This window comes from Arachis hypogaea, chromosome 2 (assembly GCF_003086295.3).
Source record: "Arachis hypogaea cultivar Tifrunner chromosome 2, arahy.Tifrunner.gnm2.J5K5, whole genome shotgun sequence".
Lineage (NCBI taxonomy): Eukaryota > Viridiplantae > Streptophyta > Magnoliopsida > Fabales > Fabaceae > Arachis > Arachis hypogaea.
This window is the reverse complement of record NC_092037.1, coordinates 79,639,334-79,649,039: the sequence shown is the minus strand read 5'-3', so window position 1 is coordinate 79,649,039 and position 9,706 is coordinate 79,639,334. Positions and strand designations below refer to the sequence as shown.

The following is a 9,706-nucleotide window of genomic DNA, read 5'->3' as shown; positions in this document are numbered from 1 at the left end:
GCAAGTTCCATGGACTTCCACTGGAAGATCCTCATCAGTTTTTAGCTGAGTTCTTGCAAATCTGTGACACTGTCAAGACTAATGGGGTTGACCCTGAGGTCTACAGACTTATGCTATTCCCTTTTGCTGTAAGAGACAGAGCTAGAACATGGTTGGATTCTCAACCTAAAGAAAGCCTGGACTCTTGGGAAAAGCTAGTCAATGCCTTCTTGGCAAAGTTCTTCCCACCTCAAAAATTGAGTAAGCTTAGAGTGGAAGTCCAAACCTTCAGACAGAAGGAAGGAGAATCCCTCTGTGAAGCTTGGGAAAGATACAAACAATTAATCAGAAAGTGTCCTTCTGATATGCTTTCTGAATGGAGCATCATAGGTATTTTCTATGATGGTCTCTCTGAACTATCCAAGATGTCTCTGGATAGCTCTGCAGGAGGATCTCTTCATCTGAAGAAGACGCCTACTGAAGCTCAAGAACTGATTGAAATGGTTGCAAATAACCAATTCATGTACACTTCTGAAAGAAATCCTGTGAACAATGGGACTAGTCAGAAGAAAGGGGTTCTTGAGATTGACACTCTGAATGCCATATTGGCTCAGAACAAAATATTGACTCAACAAGTCAATATGATTTCTCAAAGTCTGTCTGGAATGCAAAATGCACCAAGCAATACTAAGGAGGCTTCATCTGAGGAAGAAGCTTATGATCCTGAGAACCCTTCAATAGAAGAGGTGAATTACATGGGAGAACCCTATGGAAACACCTACAATCCTTCATGGAGGAATCATCCAAATCTTTCATGGAAGGACCAACAGAGACCTCAACAAGGTTTCAATAACAATAATGGTGGAAGAAACAGGTTTAGCAATAGCAAACCTTTTCCATCATCTTCTCAGCAACAGACAGAGAGTTCTAAGCAGAATACCTCTGACTTAGCAACCATGGTCTCTGATCTGATCAAAACCACTCAAAGTTTCATGACTGAAACAAGGTCCTCCATTAGAAATTTGGAAGGACAAGTGGGTCAGCTGAGCAAGAAAATTACTGAGCTCCCTCCTAGTACTCTTCCAAGCAATACAGAAGAAAATCCAAAAGGAGAGTGCAAGGTCATCAACATGGCCGAATTTTGGGAGGAAGAATAAGCAGTGAACGCCACTGAGGAAGGCCTCACTGGGCATCCACTGACCTCCAATGAGTTCCCCAATGAGGAACCATGGGAATCTGAGGCTCAACTTGAGACCATAGAGATTCCATTGGACTTACTTCTGCCATTCATGAGCTCTGATGAGTATTCTTCCTCTGAAGAGGATGAGTATGTCACTGAGGAGCAAGTTGCCAATTACCTTGGAGCAATCATGAAGCTAAATGACAAGTTATTTGGAAATGAGACTTGGGAGGATGAACCCCCTTTGCTCACCAAAGAACTGGATGACTTGTCTAGGCAGAAACTGCCTCAAAAGAGACAGGATCCTGGGAAGTTTTCAATACCTTGTACCATAGGCACCATGACCTTCAAGAAGGCCTTGTGTGAGTTAGGGTCGGGTGTAAACCTCATGCCTCTCTCTGTAATGGAGAAGTTAGGGATCTCTGAGGTGCAAGCTACAAAAATCTCACTAGAGATGGCAGACAATTCAAGAAAACAAGCCCATGGACTTGTAGAGGATGTTCTGGTTAAGGTTGAAGATCATTACATCCCTACTGATTTCATAGTCCTAGAGACTGGGAAGTGCATGGATGAATCCATCATCCTTGGCAGACCCTTCCTAGCCACAGCAAAGGCTGTGATTGATGTTGATAGAGAAGAGTTGATCATTCAAGTGAATGAAGAATCCCTTATGTTTAAAGCTCAAGGATATCCCTCTATCATCATGGAGAGGAAGCATGAAGAGCTTCTCTCAAAACAGAGCCAAACAGAGCCCCCACAGTCAAACTCTATGTTTGGTGTTGGGAGGCCACAACCAAACTCTAAGTTTGGTGTTGAACCCCCACATTCAAACTCTAAGTTTGGTGTTGGGAGGTTCCAACATGGCTCTGAATATCTGTGAGGCTCCATGAGAGTCCTCTGTCAAGCTACTGACATTAAAGAAGCGCTTGTTGGGAGGCAACCCAATGTTATATTTTATCTATTTTCTTTTGTTATTTTACCTTTTTTTATAGGTTGATGATCATGAGAAGTCACAAAATTAATGAAAAAAGCAAAAACAGAATGAAAAACAGGAAGAAAAACAGCACACCCTGGAGGACGCACCCACTGGCGTTTAAACGCCAGTGAGGTTAGCTGTTGGGCGTTTAACACCCAATCTGGCACCATTCTGGGCGTTTAACGCCAGAAAGGGGCACCAGACTGGCGTTAAACGCCAGAAAGGGGCAAGAAGCTGGCGTTAAACGCCAGAAATGGGCACCAGCCCGGCGTTTAACGCCAGAAATGGCTAAAAACGTGATTTTGTTTGCCATTTGGTGCAGGGATGACTTTTCCTTGACACCTCAGGATCAGTGGACCCCACAGGATCCCCACCTACCCTACCATTCTCTCTCTCTTCTTCACCCATTAACCAATCACCTCAACACCTCTTCCCCAAAAATCCTTCACCTATCAAATCCCATCTTTCTCTTCACCACTCACATCCATCCCTCATAAAACCCCACCTACCTCACCATTCAAAATTCAAACCACTTTCCCACCCAAACCCACCCTCAAATGGCCGAACCTACCCTTCCCCTTCTCCTATATAAACCCTCCTTCACTCCTTCATTTTCACACAATATACACACCACTTCTCCCCTTCTTGGCCGAAAACAAAAGCCATTCCCTTTCCCCTCATTTCTTCTTCTTCTACTCTCTTCTTTCTTCTTTTGCTCGAGGACGAGCAAACCTTTTAAGTTTGGTGTGGTAAAAGCACTGCTTTTTGTTTTTCCATAACCATTTATGGCATCCAAGGCCGGAGAAACCTCTAGAAAGAGGAAAGGGAAGGCAAAAGCTTCCACCTCCGAGTCATGGGAGATGGAGAGATTCATCTCAAGGGTGCATCAAGACCACTTCTATGAAGTTGTGGCCTTGAAAAAGGTGATCCCCGAGGTCCCTTTTTCACTCAAAAAGGGTGAATATCCGGAGATCCGACATGAGATCCAAAGAAGAGGTTGGGAAGTTCTTACCAACCCCATTCAACAAGTCGGAATCTTGATGGTGCAAGAGTTCTATGCCAATGCATGGATCACCAAGAACCATGACCAAAGTGTGAACCCGGATCCAAAGAATTATCTTACTATGGTTCGGGGGAAATACTTGGATTGTAGTCCGGAAAGTGTGAGGGTGGCGTTCAACTTGCCCATGATGCAAGGAGATGAACATCCCTACACTAGAAGGGTCAACTTTGATCAAAGGTTGGACCAAGTCCTCACAGTCATATGTGAAGAGGGCGCCCAATGGAAGAGAGATTCAAGAGGAAAGCCGGTTCAATTGAGAAGGCATGACCTCAAGCCCGTGGCTAGAGGATGGTTAGAGTTTATACAACGCTCAATCATTCCTACTAGCAACCGGTCCGAAGTTACCATAGACCGGGCTATCATGATCCATAGCATCATGATTGGAGAAGAAATAGAAGTTTATGAGGTTATAGCCCAAGAACTCTATAAGGTGGCGGACAAGTCCTCTACCTTGGCAAGGTTAGCCTTTCCTCATCTCATTTGTCACCTCTGTTATTCAGTGGGAGTTGACATAGAGGGAGACATCCCCATTGATGAGGACAAGCCCATCACTAAGAAGAGGATGGAGCACACAATAGACCCCACTCATCATGAGATCCCTGAGATTCCTCAAGGGATGCACTTTCCTCCACAAAACTATTGGGAGCAACTAAACACCTCCCTAGGAGAATTAAGTTCCAACATGGGACAACTAAGGGTGGAGCATCAAGAACACTCCATCATCCTCCATGAAATTAGAGAAGATCAAAGAATCATGAGAGAGGAGCAACAAAGACAAGGAAGAGACATTGAGGAGCTCAAGCACTCTATAGGATCTTCAAGAGGAAGAAAGAGCCGCCATCACTAAGGTGGACCCGTTCCTTAATCTCCCTGTTCTTTATTCTTCTGTTTTTCGAATTCTAGTGCTTATGTTTATCTATGTTTGTGTCTTGTGATCATTAGTGTCTTAGTGTCTATGCCTTAAAGTTATGAATGTCCTATGAATCCATCACCTTTCTTGAATAAAAACGTGCTTTAATTGAAAAGGACAGAATTGCATGAATTTTGAATTTTATAACAGTTTAATTATTTTGATGTGGTGGCAATATTTTTGTTTTCTGAATGTATGCTTAAACAGTGCATATGTATCTTGAATTTGTGGTTCATGAATGTTGGCTCTTGAAAGAATGATGAAAAAGGAGACATGTTACTGAGGATCTGAAAAATCATTACAATGATTCTTGAAGCAAGAAAAAGCATTACCATTCAAAAAAAAAATGAAAAAAAAGAGAGAAAGAGAAAAGAAAGAAAAAGAAAGGAATAAAGTTGTGATCCAAGGCAATAAGAGTGTGCTTAAGAACCTTGGACACCTCTAGTTGGGGACTCTAGCAAAGCTAAGTCACAATCTGAAAAGGTTCACCCAATTATGTGTCTGTGGCATGTATGTATCCGGTGGTAATACTGGAAGACAGAGTGCTTTGGGCCACGGCCAAGACTCAATAAATAGCTATGTTCAAGAATCATCATACCTTACTAGGAGAATCATTAACACTATCTGGATTCTAAGTTTCTAAAAAAGCCAATCATTCTGAATTTCAAAGGATAGAGTGAGATACCAAAACTGTTCAGAGGCAAAAAGCTAAAAGCCCCGCTCATCTAATTGATACTGATCTTCATAGATGTTTTTGGAATTCATTGCATATTCTCTTCTTTTTATCTTATTTGATTTTCAGTTGCTTGAGGACAAGCAACAATTTAAGTTTGGTGTTGTGATGAGCGGATAATTTGTATGCTTTTTGGCATTATTTTTAATATGTTTTTAGTATGATCTAGTTAGTTTTTAGTATATTTTTATTAGTTTTTAGTTAAAATTCACTCTTCTGGACTTTACTATGAGTTTGTGTGTTTTTCTGTGATTTCAGGTATTTTCTGGCTGAAATTGAGGGACCTGAGCAAAAATCTGATTCAGAGACCAAAAAGGACTATAGATGCTGTTGGATTCTGACCTCCCTGCACTCGAAGTGGATTTTCTGGAGCTACAGAAGCCCAATTGGCGCGCTCTCAACGGCGTTGGAAAGTAGATATCCTGGGCTTTCCAGCAATATATGATAGTCCATACTTTGCCCAAGATTTGATGGCCCAAACCGGCGTTCAAAGTCACCCTCAGAAATCCCAGCGTTAAACGCTGGAACTGGCACCAAAATGGGAGTTAAACGCCCAAACTGGCATAAAAGCTGGCGTTTAACTCCAAGAGAAGTCTCTGCACGAAAATGCTTCATTGCTCAGCCCAAGCACACACCAAGTGGGCCCGGAAGTGGATTTTTATGTCATTTACTCATTTCTGTAAACCTTAGGCTACTAGTTTTCTATAAGTAGGACCTTTTACTATTGTATTGAGATATCAAGGGGTAGCTATCTTCATTTTATGCTATCTTAGATCATTGGGAGGCTGGCCATTCGGCCATGCCTAGACCCTGTTCTTATGTATTTTCAACGGTGGAGCTTCTACACACCATAGATTAAGGTGTGGAGCTCTGCTGTACCTCGAGTTTTAATGCAATTACTATTGTTCTTCCATTCAATTCCGCTTGTTCTTGTTCTAAGATATCACTTGTTCTTCAACTTGATGAATGTGATGATCCGTGACACTCATCATCATTCTCACCTATGAACATGTGACTGACAACCACCTCTGTTCTACCTTCGATTGGGTGAATATCTCTTGGATTCTTTAATCGGAATCTTCGTGGTATAGGCTGGAACTGATGGCGGCATTCAAGAGAATCCGGAAGGTCTAACCTTGTCTGTGGTATTCTGAGTAGGATTCAATGATTGAATGACTGTGACGTGCTTCAAACTCCTAGCAGGCGGGGCGTTAGTGACAGACGCAAAAGAATCGATGGATTCTATTCTGGCCTGACCGAGAACCGACAGCTGAATTCCGTGTGCTGTGACAGAGCATATGCAATCGTTTTCACTGAGAGGATGGGAGGTAGCCATTGACAACGGTGAAACCCTACACAAGCTTGCCATGGAAAGGAGTAAGAAGGATTGGATGAAGACTGTAGGAAAGCAGAGAGACGGAAGGGAAGGCATCTTCATGCGCTTATCTGAAGTTCCTACCAATGAATTACATAAGTACCTCTATCTTTATCTTATTGTTATTTTCGTTCATCACCATATCCATATGAGTTTGCCTGACTAAGATTTACAAGATGACCATAGCTTGCTTCATACTAACAATCTCCGTGGGATCGACCCTTACTCGCGTAAGGTTTATTACTTGGACGACCCAGTGCACTTGCTGGTTAGTTGTGCGAAGTTGTGTAATGCCATGGTACTGAGCTACCAAGTTTTTGGGGTTCATGACCGGGGATTATGAGAGTTGTGAAAAGTATTGTTCACAATTTCGCGCACCAGGATCATATGGCTCTTGGATCGATGGAAATGAATATTCTTCCATGTGAGGTTGTGGTGGAAGGTAGAATTCATCTTGTGGTTAAAAATTTTCATTTATTGAGGGTGGTTCTTGGAAGTATTGAGGTTGGAATGGTGGCGGTTCTATGTGTGGCTCATATGGTTCAAAAGGTGGTTGGTATAGTGGATATGGATCAAGGTCATATGGAGGTATTTGGTGAAAAGAGGCTTGTGAGTATGGTTGAGGGCTATGTTGAGGATATGATTCATAGGCATATGTTGGTGGTTCTTGAAAGTCACAAGAGGATTCACCATAGCCATTGGATTGGTATGCATTATAGAATGGTTTTTCTTCATAGTAGATTGGTGGAGGTTGTTGCCAAGAAGATTGATCATTTGCATATGGCTCCTCCCACCTTTGGTTATCCCATCCTTGATACATCTCTTCATTGTAATCTTCACTTCCTACAACATAGTTGTAATCACACTCATAGCCAAAATGAGAATTCATAATGGAAAGAGAAAACAAAAATCAAAAGATAATGGAAAACAAGAGAAATAAAATTCTATAACTAGAAAATAAAGCAAAAAGCAAGATATTCACACTATTCACATATGTACAATAACCAATAACATAACAACATTGCAATTCCCCGGCAACGGCGCCATTTTGATGATTGGATTTTTGACGGTTTAGAATTTCACTAATGAAATCTCGTTGCAAGTATAGTTTCTAAACCAAGCAATAATCCTTTTATACAAAACATTTTTGTCACTAGTACAAACCCCTAAAATTTATAAACCAAAGTATTGAACCTCGGGTCATTCTCCCTAGGAATTGTAATGAAGTGTCTTGTTATTGGTTATGAGTTATTTTTGGGGTTTTGATAAGAGGCATGAAAGATAAATGGCAAGAAAGTAAACTAATGGCTAAAAAGGTCTTGGCAAGGGTTGGTAGTCAAGGATCTCTATCCTAATCACTAACCACAATATAAGAATTGGCAAGGATTAATTTCATTAAGACATCCTCTAACTAGTAGTAAAGGAAAGTTAAATGAGATATATCAATCCTAGTCTATAAGTCCTAACTCTTCATTAATTCAATTAGTGAGAAATAGAGTCAATGGATCCCAATCATCAATTACTTGGACATTAGCAACTCAAGAGTTTCTTAGTTACCTTTCCAAGCCAAGAGTATAAAATTCTACTCTAAAATCCTTCCAAGCATTTCATCAAACACTTGGAAGGCATAAAAGGAAAACATAGTAATTCAACAACAAGAACAAAATTTAACAACAACTAATTGCAAAGAATTAACAACAACAAATCAAATGAACACAATTATTATGAATTACCTCTAATTGAATTGAAAGAGAATAAGAGGAACAAAAGTAGATCTACAACAAAGTATAAGAACAACATAAAGGAAATTACAACAAAAGAATAGAGGAAGATGAATGTAACAACAAGGAATTGAAAGGTAAAAGTAGAAGAAAGCAAATATTAAAACCTAGATCTAAGAACTAATCCTAATCCTAATCCTAGAGAGAAGTGAGAGCTTCTCTCTCTAGAAACTAACTCTAACTACTAAACTAAGCTAAACTAAACTAATGGTAACTAGATTCCTCATCCCTCTTCAATCCTTGGCTTAAATAGCATCAGAAATGAGTTGGATTGGGCCCACAAGGTTTCTAAAATCGCTGGCCACGAGTTGCATTAAGTGGATCATGTGCCACCATCGGCGCGTCCGTGTACCGTGCGCCCTATGCGCGATGCAACTATCGCAAATCCTATATCGTTTCGAAGCCCCAGATGTTAGCTTTTCAACCCAACTGGAACTGCATCATTTGGACCTCTGTAGCTCAAGTTATGGTCGATTACGTGCGAAGAGGTTGGCTTGATAGCTTTTGCGATTCCTACATTTCTTCATGAGTTCTCCATCTTTACATGCTTTTCCTTCATTCCCTTGATCCAATCTTTGCCTCTTAAATCTGAAATCACTTAACAAACATATCAAGGCATCTAATGGAATCAAGGTGAATTAAATTTAGCTATTTTAAGACCTAAAAAGCATGTTTTCACTGTTAAGCACAATTAAAGGAGAAGTTATAAATCCATGCTATTTCAATGGATAAATGTGGGTAAAATGTTATAAAATTCTTTAAATCAAGCACAAGATAAACCCTATAAACGGGGTTTATCAACTGGCCACCATCACGGCCACCTAATGCTAAAATTTCTTATGGAGGCAAGTCATAACATGGTTTGGAATTTCCGAGATTGTAATCTTGGATAATGGAACCCAATTTGCAGACAAATGATTCAAGGAATTCCTAGAAGGACTCGACATCTCATAGTAGTTTAGCACGTTAGAATAGCCCACAAACCAATGGCCAATTAGAAGCGGCCAACAAGATCATTGTAATGGACCTCAAAAAATGACTAAACGAGGCCAAAGGCATATGGGCCAACAAACTCGATCTGTCCTCTAATACATTTTCTCGAACCTACACTGGAGAAACCCCTATCGATTAACATACGACCTAGAGCTCTTCATTCCAGTGGGATCTCGCGAACGAAGTCAGGAGCATAGCACACCTGCGGGAGATAGCCCTGAAACAAAGGGTAAGCATAAGGTACAACTACAGTGTGGTGAAGTGGGACCTCAAACAGGGAGACCTCATTCTATGATGAAACAACGTCGGTCCCCCCTCCCCCCCATGGGAGAAGGAAAGCTCATACCCAATTTGGAGGCCCCTATCGAATCAAGTCCGTTATTGGAAAATGAGCCTACAAACTTGAGCGACTCAACGGGACCAAGTTACCGAGGTCATGGAATGCCGCAAACATACGACCCAACTACCTGTAACGACGTCCCAATGACTAGATACCTTTAGTAAGATCAAGTCCTTTTTTATTTTTCCCTTTATTTTTTGTGATGTTTTTGCTTATCATCATCTCTGTTTTGTCTATTATTTTTCTTTTTCGAACAATCTTTCCTACCTATGACGGGAGGTTTTATCGAGGCCAATAAATGTGGATATCCACAAATATAAACACAAGTATCTAAAATAGCCCAAAAGGAGGCCCACTATTCATGCACAAGAAAAAT

The 9,706-nt window shown here is 40.9% G+C and overlaps 1 non-coding gene across 1 annotated transcript; it reads right to left on the bottom strand.

Moving 5' to 3' along the window:
* Positions 1-242: 242 nt before the first annotated feature.
* LOC112766284 (small nucleolar RNA R71) lies at positions 243-350 on the bottom strand. The gene has a single exon (XR_003184246.1). It is a non-coding gene; the product is annotated as a small nucleolar RNA R71 (small nucleolar RNA).
* Positions 351-9,706: the final 9,356 nt, after the last annotated feature.